Here is a 14,796-nt window from a genome sequence, read left to right on the forward strand (position 1 = left end):
TTCTACCTTTCAGTCCACTCCTATTATTTGTTCAAAGAATGGACAGCTTTATTCATACAAAAGACTTCAGTTGGATATCTCACTTATTGGGAGGGGTGGGCAGGGGACTCCCCTATGTCAGACAGTCTTTAAAGGTAGATGTGTAAATTGAGGACTAAATAAAGCCTGTAAATAACATCTATATAATGTTGCTCCACTTTGCATACATTTTGATGAAATTTTCTGCTGGATGAAGGGAAGAAGCAGGCAGGATACGCCAATTGCTGGCTTTTTCCCGCGCGCTGTTGGTTTGTTTTCCCGTCCTTACGACCGGCTACCATATGTTTTCGCGTATTCGAGTTGTGTTTGGTCTATGTATCTACAGCGGCGCAGTGATTGGCCGTTGGCTGTTGAGAAACTTTTAAAAAGCTTCACTGAACTTCATTAGTAATTTTAAAAGAAAAACTCTTCACTTTTGCATATTGCGTCTACTTCGCGGAAAGGAAATTCCCCGCACTGGTATCTAGACTGGGCAGTGCGATGGTTTAATTTTTTGCAAACGGTACGGCAGCAAACCGCCGCAAACATCTCCCTTGCATTTAATCCTCGTGTTCGTGCACAAATTATTATTCAATGTCATTAACCATAAACCACCTGCCCCAAAAACTTTCTTTCTCGATTATTTTCTACGCTTCAGCATAAACTTCAACTCATTGTTCGTGGAACGCCACTTTTCGCGTTTTCGTGTGAAAGAGCAAGTTTCAACATAGTTGAAGACATACCGTACCAAAATCAAAGATCTCTTTGAGATATCGACTTTTTTGCATGAAGTTAGTATGAGTAGAAGGTTTATCCTAGGCATTGTTGTTCGAACATATCATGAAAGAATTCAAACGTCTTTCAGTTCAAGCATTTTTTTTTTATTTTCGCGGAGAAAATGCTGTATTTGTCAGTCGCAAAGATTTCTACTCGGCTTAATGCAGGGTTCCCGATAAAGGTTACGCACGACAGAGTTCCCTTTTGTCTCGTCACGCAATCTCAACCCCACATTGAGAAGTAAATTTTCGTTTGGATATTACCAAAAGCCGCTTCTCCTGGCGTTATTCTTTACCTTACGGCTACACATGCCATTTCTAACGACTACATTTCAAGTAAAACAGTTGCTGTTTTTTATTTTCTAATGGCCATGCATAAACTTCTAAACAGAAGCAAAAATTTTTAACGTTTACTGCTTCTACCGGAAGTAGTTTCACAACAGGCTTCAAAAACACTTGTAAATATCACTTCACACCTGCATTGAATGATTGTCACGAAATTAGTTCCCTTTAATTTGGTTAACTATTAGCAACGTTTTAGTATTATGTCACGTAAGATTTGGGCTACTCACGTTTTTAATTGTTATATAACGTTTGTAAATTTTGACAAGTCACGTTTTTTCTACAAAAACGGAAGTGTTGAAGCACAACTATAGAGTGACACTTTACAAGTCACGCGCTTTGATCACCCACAGCGGAAAGTAGTCCCCTGAGAAATTAAAACAGTCCCTTGAGAGTATACAAGAATGTGGTTCGAGATAGAACAACTTACCCACTATTCTCGAAAAAAGACCCTTTTATAGCATTAAAACGCGTTCCACAAGTTAAAATTCCAAAATTATGCTTCTTAAAAAAACTGAGAAGAAAGAATCCAAGAAAAAATTTCCTTAGTTTTGAAGGCAGGTGTTGTCAGTGTTGTGGATAAAATAATAAAAGTGGAAGGCATTGTGTCTGCTACTGAAACATAAAACACGTTTGCAATAAATCACGTTAGTAAATAAGAAATGTAGGCTTACTAACGGATACAGGGTCGCTCACTATCTTTGAAAACGATTAAAACATTTCTTGCTTACTTACTTTCAGCCCATCGCATCAGTTGAAGCATAAGCCATTGACAAGACCTCGCCAGCAAACTCGAATTTGGGCTTTTCGTTCAATTTCCTTCCAGTTGTATCTCATTAGCTTCTATCAGATTCATTTCCGCGTTAAACAATTGGCTACTAATGACCACAACAATCTGCTTGTTCCTTACTCTAAAAAGAACTGACACTGAGGTCTTCAGAGATGATAGCTTAATTACTGACGAAAACAACGAAGAGCAAGTTAAGTATTGAACTTACAGCCGCCTTCAAAGCAATAACGCCTGATATAAAAATTTCAAGATGGACTTCAACAGCACAAAAACAATCACCCAAAACAGGTCAGTGCTTCAGTGCCCGCTACATCGATCATTCTTTACCTGGGACTTAAACAATACAACTTTTGCCTGGATTTTAGTTGTCATCCTCTCCATTGCATCGCCCGTTACTATTCTCTTGAATTCATTAGTAATTATTGCTGTGAAGAAAAGGAAAGAACTGCAAAAACACTCGAACATTTTGTTGGTTGGTCTGGCTGTCGCAGATCTTCTCACAGGCGCTATAACAATGCCGTCATCTGCCGCAGTTGACATATTAATTCTCCGCCAGGTTTCGTTTGAGTATATTTGTACATTAGACTCAGATGTAAACAGAAACTTGATCATTTTTCTCTCCTCGACTTCTTTATATCTTTTGACTGTGATTGCTTGGGAGAGGTACGTGGCGATACGAAAATGGATGGACTACAAGGTTATCGTCACAAAATCCCTCCTAAAAAAACTGGCTATAGCCGCCTGGCTGTTTGCCGTGTTTACAAAGGTTCCAGCCTTTGGAGTGATTATAGCGGATGTGGACAGCCTGAGCCAGTTCATGAAAATCTGGCGTATCGGTGAAAGAGTTGTGATGGTGGTTTGTTTGGTAGTTATTGCGTATTTTTACGTGATGGTATATACTGGAGTACGCAAACGTAAAATAAACGAAATCAGCAATGTCACCGTGTTGGTAAAAGCAAAACTTCAATCTAAAGTCGCCAAGACGACTGCAATGCTAACTGCTGCACTGATTTCTTCGTTTGTTCCAATTATTGCTATTGTACCGTTGGCAAACAATTACCCAGTGTTTAGAACAAATTCTGCCTTTCGACTATCAAGGGCGCTGGTGCAGTTAAACTCTCTAGTGAGTCCTTTATTGTACTGTTACAGAGACCGTCGTTTTAGGAAGGCCGTGCTGGAACTGTTAGGAATATTAATGAGCAAACCCGAACCAATCCAGCCAGCAGTTGTTGTCACACCATTTGTCAGAAGAAAGGATCCGTTTCGTTCGGTAGAGCTGCACAACATGCAAAAACCGCACTTGACAAGTAGATCAGCTTCCTGTGATCCAGCCGTGGGTTTATATTGCGTTCACCGGCTAGCTAAACCTCATAAAATATTATTGAGGAGATCGCTGTCAGCCCCCGAGCTTTATCGATGCAGTGGTCCTCTCTTTAGTTCACAGCTGCACCAGTCATCGTCGAGCTTGATAACAATTGCTACAATCCAAGTTAAAAGTGGTGCGCCAGCTAGGAAGACCAGCCTTGTATGGCCAAATGATGCGATCTCGTCTCAAGGCGCATCGCACCCCGCCCGTAAAACACAGAGATCAAAATCCTGGGACCATAGTTTCCCCGTGAAATTTGCCAATAGTTGTCAAAACGTACAAGTAAAGACAGTGCAAAGGCCCAAAACAGCGCCATGAAACATCATTCTCATGCTTGAAGCGTAAAAATCGACTGGATTTTCACGGTTTTGAAGAACTATATAATTGTGCGATGGAAGTGTCATAGTCAATCAATTTAAACTACTACATCTATATTTCTTTACTGATGTACTTTGACACGAACTGGCAGCACAAAAGTGTAATATTTTTTCGATAATATCTGTGTTTATAACACCACGAATTTACACCTTAAAACTAATCATAAAGAAAGAATTTAATCGCTGCTTTTGAGCTTGCGTTGATAGGTTTTAGAATCTATTACAAATGTACGGCACCGGGGGGGGGGGGGGTACTCGAAAAAGTTTTGTACGGGGAGGCTCCGCCCGGATATCTAACCCCTTACCCTTTTATATACCATTTTGATAGAAAAGGTACCCCTTTTGTATACCTTTTATTGCCAAAAGGCACCCCTTTCATATACCTACACGACATCACATTAACCTAAAACAGGAAGATTTCTTGTCATTTTTATGTAGGGCTTAATAAATTACGACGATACAGCCAAAAGTTGCGTCTGCTCGAAATATTTAATGTAAAGGCCTTTTAAAATATCATTATGGCAGATTTCCCTACCCTTTCATATACCTAAACTTGTGAAATCCCTACCCTTTTATATACCTGGAGCCTGAAAAAGTTACCCCTTTCGGGCGGAGCCTCCCCGTATAAGCCATTATAGGGAGTACCCCCCCCCCCCCCCCCGTGGTACGGCAGTGCCAATTTTTATTCCCTCGTTCGTCGGTCTTTGGTTGTTCGGTCTGTTGGTTCATTCGTTGGTTCATTCGTCGGCTCGTGTGTTCGTTGGTTCCTCGTTTATTCTTATTAAATCCTTTATTCGATCTATTTGGGTAAGTCTCCATGCTTTCCCTGTGAAATTTACCCCGCTGCAACTATTAATTGAGACAGCTAGAGGGAGAGGCGCAAAAAAGCCTGGAACGTGAAACGAAGCAAAAGAAAAAAATTGTGAGGGGAAAATCAAACCAAATTTGCTTAATACAATCAATTTCGACATAGCAGTTTTCTTACAAAATGATTGTTAATTCTTTTTAGAATTTCCCCAGTGTATAGAGTTTGTCGTTTCCACTTTAATTTTATGGTTCCCTTTCACAACATGCCTGTAAAAGACATGTATCCAATGTTGCTCCATCGCATACGTTTTGATTAATTTTTCTGCTAGGTGGAGGAAATAAGCATGCAAAAACACCAATTGCTGGCTTTTTTCCCGGACGCTGTTGGTCTGCTTTCCGCGCTTACGACCGGCTACCATATGTTTTCGAGTATTCGAGTTGTGATTGGTCTACGTATCTACGGGGGCGCAGTCAGTTGGCTGTTGAGAAGCTTTTATAAAGCTTCACTGAACGCTACCACATCTAGAAAAAAGACAGCCGTGATCACAGGAAATTCTTTTTTAAAAGAAAAACTCTTTACTTTTTCATATCGAGTCTACTTTACGGAAAGGAAATTCCCCTTTGGTTATTCGCGTGAGAGATCTCAAAACAATCCATGGTTTCGTTACGATCCATGGTTTCGTTACGTCACGTGTACCGTAAATGATCTAATAAACGCCCACTTTCAAATAGACGTCTCGTATCTAATAAACGCCCCCTCTAAGGTGTTAAGTTTGTATTAGACGCCCCCTTCTAATATTTAAACGTCTCGTGTCTAATAGACGCGCCCTCCAAAAATCGCCTTATAAACCAAAGCAACACTCCGAGCCATGTAAAATCACGCAATTTATTAAGTTTCTTGCTTGAATCGGACATCGAAAAGGCCAACGATTCTAACATGGTTGACCCTGATGACGATGAAGTCATCGATATCGAACTATGAACGACATCTCCAGGCTTTGCATTAGCGCAGAACAGATTAGTCTCCCACTCACAAACTCTGTTTTCTACCTTACTCCGCGAGCAAACTACGCGTCTTATTTGTTTCGTTGACGTTGCTACAGTTTAAGTGAAATAAACTCCTCTCTCTTATAAACGCCTCATATCTATTTAACGGCCCTCCTAGGACCCCAAAAATTTAATAGACGCCCCGGGCGTTTATTAGATCATTTACGGTGTACCCTTTTCTTCAAATATTCTAAAAGCGTGCTGTTGCTCTCTCTCTCTCACATGTTCTCTCTCTCTCTCGCACTGCTTTCTAGTCTGGGCAGTGCGATGGTTTAATTTTTTGCAAATGCTACTACAGCAAACCGCCGCAAATCATCTTCTTCATTTAATCCTCATGTTCGTACACAAATTAATATTCAATGTCATTAACCATAAATCACCTGCCTCAAAAACTTTCTTTCTCGATTCTTTTCTACGCTTCAGCGTAAATTTCAACTCATAGTTCGTGGAACGCCATTTTTCGAGTTTTAGTGTGAAAGACCAAGTTTAAACATAGTTGAAGTCATGGCGTACTAAAAAAGACCCACTAACACTAAAATGCGTTTAAACGCGTTCCACAAGCTAAAATTCGATAATTATGCTTATAGGCTTAAAAGAACGGAAAAGAAAACTCCAAGAAAAAATTTGCTTAGTTTTGAAGGCAGGTGTTGTCAGTGTTGTGGATAATAGTCCTGAGTTTGATAAATAAAATAAAGGAAGGCATTGTGTCTGCTACCGTAGCATAATTAAAACACGTTTGCAATGAAACCACGTTATAAAAAAAGAACTGTAGAGTTAAGTAACGAATGCGTGGTCGCCCACCGTCTTTAAAAACGAATATACCATTACTTGCTTACTTACTTTGGTCCATCGCTCCAGGTTGAGCATAAGCCATTGACAACACCTCGCCAGCAAACTCGAATTTGAGCTTTTCGTTCAATTTCCTTCCAGTTTTATCCCATCAGCTTCAATCAGATTCGTTTCCGCTGAAAACTGAATACAACTTATGGCCACAACAATCAGCTTGTTCCTTAATCTAAAAAGAACTGAGACTGAGGTCTTCAGAGATGATAGCTTAATTCTGACTGACAAAAACAACAAAGAGCAACCGAATTTTTCAGTTAAGTTTAGTACTGAACTTACAGCTGCCTTCAAAGCAATAACGCCTGATATAAAAATTTCAAGATGGACTTCAACAGCACAATCACCCAAACCAGGTCAGTGTTTCAGTGCCCGCTACATCGATCATTTTTTACCTGGGACTTAAACAATACAACTTTTGCCTGGATTTTAGTTGTCATCCTCTTCATTGCATCGCCCGTTACTATTCTCTTGAATTCATTAGTAATTATTGCTGTGAAGAAAAGGAAAGAACTGCAAAAACACTCGAACATTCTGTTGGTTGGTTTGGCTGTCGCGGATCTTCTAACAGGCGCTTTAACAATGCCGTTATCTGCCGCAGTTGACATATTAATTCTCCGCCAGGTTTCGTTTGACCATATTTGTACATTAGACTCAGATGTAAACAGAAACTTCATCATTTTTCTCTCCTCGACATCTTTATATCTTTTGACTGTGATTGCTTGGGAGAGATACGTGGCGATACGAAAATGGATGGACTACAAGGTTATCGTCACAAAATCCCTCCTAAAAAAACTGGCTATAGCCGCCTGGCTGTTTGCCGTGTTTACAAAGGTTCCAGCCTTTGGAGTGATTATAGCGGATGTGGACAGCCTGAGCCAGTTCATGAAAATCTGGCGTATCGGTGAAAGAGTTGTGATGGTGGTTTGTTTGGTAGTTATTGCGTATTTTTACGTGATGGTATATACTGGAGTACGCAAACGTAAAATAAACGAAATCAGCAATGTCACCGTGTTGGTAAAAGCAAAACTTCAATCTAAAGTCGCCAAGACGACTGCAATGCTAACTGCTGCACTGATTTCTTCGTTTGTTCCAATTATTGCTATTGTACCGTTGGCAAACAATTACCCAGTGTTTAGAACAAATTCTGCCTTTCGACTATCAAGGGCGCTGGTGCAGTTAAACTCTCTAGTGAGTCCTTTATTGTACTGTTACAGAGACCGTCGTTTTAGGAAGGCCGTGCTGGAACTGTTAGGAATATTAATGAGCAAACCCGAACCAATCCAGCCAGCAGTTGTTGTCACACCATTTGTCAGAAGAAAGGATCCGTTTCGTTCGGTAGAGCTGCACAACATGCAAAAACCGCACTTGACAAGTAGATCAGCTTCCTGTGATCCAGCCGTGGGTTTATATTGCGTTCACCGGCTAGCTAAACCTCATAAAATATTATTGAGGAGATCGCTGTCAGCCCCCGAGCTTTATCGATGCAGTGGTCCTCTCTTTAGTTCACAGCTGCACCAGTCATCGTCGAGCTTGATAACAATTGCTACAATCCAAGTTAAAAGTGGTGCGCCAGCTAGGAAGACCAGCCTTGTATGGCCAAATGATGCGATCTCGTCTCAAGGCGCATCGCACCCCGCCCGTAAAACACAGAGATCAAAATCCTGGGACCATAGTTTCCCCGTGAAATTTGCCAATAGTTGTCAAAACGTACAAGTAAAGACAGTGCAAAGGCCCAAAACAGCGCCATGAAACATCATTCTCATGCTTGAAGCGTAAAAATCGACTGGATTTTCACGGTTTTGAAGAACTATATAATTGTGCGATGGAAGTGTCATAGTCAATCAATTTAAACTACTACATCTATATTTCTTTACTGATGTACTTTGACACGAACTGGCAGCACAAAAGTGTAATATTTTTTCGATAATATCTGTGTTTATAACACCACGAATTTACACCTTAAAACTAATCATAAAGAAAGAATTTAATCGCTGCTTTTGAGCTTGCGTTGATAGGTTTTAGAATCTATTACAAATGTACGGCACCGGGGGGGGGGGGGGGTACTCGAAAAAGTTTTGTACGGGGAGGCTCCGCCCGGATATCTAACCCCTTACCCTTTTATATACCATTTTGATAGAAAAGGTACCCCTTTTGTATACCTTTTATTGCCAAAAGGCACCCCTTTCATATACCTACACGACATCACATTAACCTAAAACAGGAAGATTTCTTGTCATTTTTATGTAGGGCTTAATAAATTACGACGATACAGCCAAAAGTTGCGTCTGCTCGAAATATTTAATGTAAAGGCCTTTTAAAATATCATTATGGCAGATTTCCCTACCCTTTCATATACCTAAACTTGTGAAATCCCTACCCTTTTATATACCTGGAGCCTGAAAAAGTTACCCCTTTCGGGCGGAGCCTCCCCGTATAAGCCATTATAGGGAGTACCCCCCCCCCCCCCGTGGTACGGCAGTGCCAATTTTTATTCCCTCGTTCGTCGGTCTTTGGTTGTTCGGTCTGTTGGTTCATTCGTTGGTTCATTCGTCGGCTCGTGTGTTCGTTGGTTCCTCGTTTATTCTTATTAAATCCTTTATTCGATCTATTTGGGTAAGTCTCCATGCTTTCCCTGTGAAATTTACCCCGCTGCAACTATTAATTGAGACAGCTAGAGGGAGAGGCGCAAAAAAGCCTGGAACGTGAAACGAAGCAAAAGAAAAAAATTGTGAGGGGAAAATCAAACCAAATTTGCTTAATACAATCAATTTCGACATAGCAGTTTTCTTACAAAATGATTGTTAATTCTTTTTAGAATTTCCCCAGTGTATAGAGTTTGTCGTTTCCACTTTAATTTTATGGTTCCCTTTCACAACATGCCTGTAAAAGACATGTATCCAATGTTGCTCCATCGCATACGTTTTGATTAATTTTTCTGCTAGGTGGAGGAAATAAGCATGCAAAAACACCAATTGCTGGCTTTTTTCCCGGACGCTGTTGGTCTGCTTTCCGCGCTTACGACCGGCTACCATATGTTTTCGAGTATTCGAGTTGTGATTGGTCTACGTATCTACGGGGGCGCAGTCAGTTGGCTGTTGAGAAGCTTTTATAAAGCTTCACTGAACGCTACCACATCTAGAAAAAAGACAGCCGTGATCACAGGAAATTCTTTTTTAAAAGAAAAACTCTTTACTTTTTCATATCGAGTCTACTTTACGGAAAGGAAATTCCCCTTTGGTTATTCGCGTGAGAGATCTCAAAACAATCCATGGTTTCGTTACGATCCATGGTTTCGTTACGTCACGTGTACCGTAAATGATCTAATAAACGCCCACTTTCAAATAGACGTCTCGTATCTAATAAACGCCCCCTCTAAGGTGTTAAGTTTGTATTAGACGCCCCCTTCTAATATTTAAACGTCTCGTGTCTAATAGACGCGCCCTCCAAAAATCGCCTTATAAACCAAAGCAACACTCCGAGCCATGTAAAATCACGCAATTTATTAAGTTTCTTGCTTGAATCGGACATCGAAAAGGCCAACGATTCTAACATGGTTGACCCTGATGACGATGAAGTCATCGATATCGAACTATGAACGACATCTCCAGGCTTTGCATTAGCGCAGAACAGATTAGTCTCCCACTCACAAACTCTGTTTTCTACCTTACTCCGCGAGCAAACTACGCGTCTTATTTGTTTCGTTGACGTTGCTACAGTTTAAGTGAAATAAACTCCTCTCTCTTATAAACGCCTCATATCTATTTAACGGCCCTCCTAGGACCCCAAAAATTTAATAGACGCCCCGGGCGTTTATTAGATCATTTACGGTGTACCCTTTTCTTCAAATATTCTAAAAGCGTGCTGTTGCTCTCTCTCTCTCACATGTTCTCTCTCTCTCTCGCACTGCTTTCTAGTCTGGGCAGTGCGATGGTTTAATTTTTTGCAAATGCTACTACAGCAAACCGCCGCAAATCATCTTCTTCATTTAATCCTCATGTTCGTACACAAATTAATATTCAATGTCATTAACCATAAATCACCTGCCTCAAAAACTTTCTTTCTCGATTCTTTTCTACGCTTCAGCGTAAATTTCAACTCATAGTTCGTGGAACGCCATTTTTCGAGTTTTAGTGTGAAAGACCAAGTTTAAACATAGTTGAAGTCATGGCGTACTAAAAAAGACCCACTAACACTAAAATGCGTTTAAACGCGTTCCACAAGCTAAAATTCGATAATTATGCTTATAGGCTTAAAAGAACGGAAAAGAAAACTCCAAGAAAAAATTTGCTTAGTTTTGAAGGCAGGTGTTGTCAGTGTTGTGGATAATAGTCCTGAGTTTGATAAATAAAATAAAGGAAGGCATTGTGTCTGCTACCGTAGCATAATTAAAACACGTTTGCAATGAAACCACGTTATAAAAAAAGAACTGTAGAGTTAAGTAACGAATGCGTGGTCGCCCACCGTCTTTAAAAACGAATATACCATTACTTGCTTACTTACTTTGGTCCATCGCTCCAGGTTGAGCATAAGCCATTGACAACACCTCGCCAGCAAACTCGAATTTGAGCTTTTCGTTCAATTTCCTTCCAGTTTTATCCCATCAGCTTCAATCAGATTCGTTTCCGCTGAAAACTGAATACAACTTATGGCCACAACAATCAGCTTGTTCCTTAATCTAAAAAGAACTGAGACTGAGGTCTTCAGAGATGATAGCTTAATTCTGACTGACAAAAACAACAAAGAGCAACCGAATTTTTCAGTTAAGTTTAGTACTGAACTTACAGCTGCCTTCAAAGCAATAACGCCTGATATAAAAATTTCAAGATGGACTTCAACAGCACAATCACCCAAACCAGGTCAGTGTTTCAGTGCCCGCTACATCGATCATTTTTTACCTGGGACTTAAACAATACAACTTTTGCCTGGATTTTAGTTGTCATCCTCTTCATTGCATCGCCCGTTACTATTCTCTTGAATTCATTAGTAATTATTGCTGTGAAGAAAAGGAAAGAACTGCAAAAACACTCGAACATTCTGTTGGTTGGTTTGGCTGTCGCGGATCTTCTAACAGGCGCTTTAACAATGCCGTTATCTGCCGCAGTTGACATATTAATTCTCCGCCAGGTTTCGTTTGACCATATTTGTACATTAGACTCAGATGTAAACAGAAACTTCATCATTTTTCTCTCCTCGACATCTTTATATCTTTTGACTGTGATTGCTTGGGAGAGATACGTGGCGATACGAAAATGGATGGACTACAAGGTTATCGTCACAAAATCCCTCCTAAAAAAACTGGCTATAGCCGCCTGGCTGTTTGCCGTGTTTACAAAGGTTCCAGCTTTTGGAGTGATTATAGCGGATGTGGACAGCCTGAGCCAGTTCATGAAAATCTGGCGTATCGGTGAAAGAGTTGTGATGGTGGTTTGTTTGGTAGTTATTGCGTATTTTTACGTGATGGTATATACTGGAGTACGCAAACGTAAAATAAACGAAATCAGCAATGTCACCGTGTTGGTAAAAGCAAAACTTCAATCTAAAGTCGCCAAGACGACTGCAATGCTAACTGCTGCACTGATTTCTTCGTTTGTTCCAATTATTGCTATTGTACCGTTGGCAAACAATTACCCAGTGTTTAGAACAAATTCTGCCTTTCGACTATCAAGGGCGCTGGTGCAGTTAAACTCTCTAGTGAGTCCTTTATTGTACTGTTACAGAGACCGTCGTTTTAGGAAGGCTGTGCTGGAGCTGGTAGGAATATTAATGAGCAAACCCGAACCAATCCAACCAGCAGTTGGTGCCAAACCATTTGTCAGAAGAAAGGATCCGTTTGGTTCGGTAGAGCTGCACAACATGCAAAAACCGCGCATGACAAGTAGATCAGCTTCCTGTGATCCAGCCGTGGGTTTAGATTGCGTTCACCAACTAGCTAAACCTCATAAAATATTATTGAGAAGATCCCTGTCAGCCCCCGAGCTTAATAAATGCAGTGGTCTTCTCTGTAGTTCACAGCTGCACCAGCCTTCGTCCATCTTGATAACAAGTGCTACATCTTGTAACATGGATGATCCATGTTGAAAGTGGTTCGTCATCTACAGCTAGGAAAACTAACCTTGTATGGCCAAATGATGCGATTTTGTCTCAAGGCGCATCACACTTCACCCGTAAAACACAGAGATCAAAATCCTGGTGTCCCCTTGAAACTTGCCAATAGTTGTAAAAACGCACAAGAAAAGACAGTGCAAAGGCCCAAAACAACGCCATGAAACATCATTGTCCTGCTGGAAGCGCAAAAATCGAATGGATTTACGATACGGTTTTGAAGAACTATATAATTGTGTGATCAGTGTGATGGAAGAGTCTCAGTCAAACAATTTAAACTAATACTTATATATTTCGTTACTGATGTACTTTGACATGAACTGCAGCTGGCAGCACAAAAGTGTAATATTTTTTCGATAATATCCGTGTTTATAACACCACGAATTTACACCCAAAACTAATCGTATTGCGTTGATAGGTGAATCTTAAATGTACTGTATTGATCAATTTTTTTTTTCGCTCGTTTCGTCGGTCTTTGGTTGTTTGTTCTACTGGTTCATTCGTTGGTTCATTCCTTGTTTCGCGTGTTCGTTGGTTCCTCGTTTGTTCTTATTAAGTCCTTTATTTAAACTACTTGCGTAAGTCTTCATGCTTTCCCTGTGAAATTCACCCCGCTGCAACTATTAATTGAGAGTGCGCGAGAGAGAGGCGCAAAAAAGCCTGAAACGGAACAAAAGTAAAAAAAAAAATTGTGAAGGGAAAATCAAATTAAATTTGCTTAATACAATCAATTCGACATAACAGTTTCCTTACAAAATGATTGTTAATTTTTTAATATTTCCCCATTGTATATATAGAGTTTGTCGTTTCCATTTCAATTTAATGGTTCTGTTTCACAATTTAGTGAGACAGAAATTTCAGTGCTGTGCTAAATAGAGCTTTAAATTTCTTTTTAGTGCAAGGATGTGTTAAAGTCAGATGACAATAAACAGAATAAACAATTTAACTATTATTTGATTCAGGGTATTTATTTCGTATCAGGCGTAATTGCTTTGAAGACAGAAATTACTAAACTAAACTTAAAAATTCGGTTGCTCTTCGTTGGTTTTGTCAGTAATTAAGTTATCATCTCGTAAGACCTCAGTTTCAGTTCTTTTAATTAAAGGGACTATATCACGGATTTCACCAGATTTTGAACAGCCAAAATTTATATTTGTGTCGCAAGAAACCTAGAATTAATACTCGATTTTATTAAAAAATTGCTCTATTAGAGCACTGAAACTGTTAACGAACATCTTTGGTTGCGAATGGCTCAGATAGAAATGAATTGCAATTTAAAAAAGTTAGGCAAACGTTTTCAGGTTGTTTCCGCGCGTCTTCGAAATATCGATAATTATAGCCGCAGCTTTATTTCTATCCACAAATTAAGGTTCTATATTCTTAAGATGTTCAAAGACAACGTTTATTTAATTTCAGAACAAGCTGATTGTTGTGATCATTAGTTGTATTCGGTTTTCAGTAGCCAATGGTTTGACGGTTTGATGCGGAAATGAATCTGATTGAAGCTGATGAAATACTGACAACTGTAAGGAAATTGAACGAAAAGCTCAATTTCGAGTTTGCTGGCGAGGTCTTGTCGATGGCCTATGCTCCACCTGGAGCGATGGGCCAAAGTAAGTGAGCAAGTAATGGTTTAATCGTTTTCAAAAATAGTGGGCGACCCCGCGTGTGTACAGTTCTTTTTTTATAACGTCGTTTCATTGCAAACGTGTTTTAATTATGCTGCTACGGTAGCAGACAAAATGTCTTCCTCTTTTAGTTAACAAAGATTCAAAACTATTATCCACAACATTGATAACACCTGCCTTTAAAACCAAGGGAATTAATTACCGATTCTTTTTCTCAGTCCTTTGAAGCTATCTTTTCAAATTTTAGTTCGTGGAACACTTTTGTCCGCATTTTATTGCAATAGGGCTTTTTCGGTACGCCGTGGCTCCAAAAATGTTTAAACTCGGCCTTGTGCACAAAAACGAGGAAAAGGCGTTCACGGACTATGAGTTGAAATTTATGCTGACTTTTTTTTAAAATTTGGTATCTTTTAGGGGTCAAAAGCTTAGGCCAAGCCCAGATTGATCTCTTTTAAGAGTTTAATTCAAAATTTCCGACGAACATCCCGTCTGTTTCATATGGGGGTCGCACTCCCCCACCCCCCGGGCTTTCGGTAGCAAAACACTGTAAACAATAACCACGTTCACCTGCACCTCTCTCCTCCGCAGAGGCTCCTTTAGTGGGGGAAGGCGAAAAACACGGTCCCCCGCGCGCTTTCGTTTCTATTCTCTCCAGGCTCCGCGCGCTTACTTTTCACCTCTCCCCATTTCCCAGCCCGTA

The sequence above is a fragment of the Oculina patagonica genome, chromosome 12, assembly GCF_052425735.1.
Source record: "Oculina patagonica isolate OP01 chromosome 12, crgOcupat, whole genome shotgun sequence".
NCBI lineage: Eukaryota > Metazoa > Cnidaria > Anthozoa > Scleractinia > Oculinidae > Oculina > Oculina patagonica.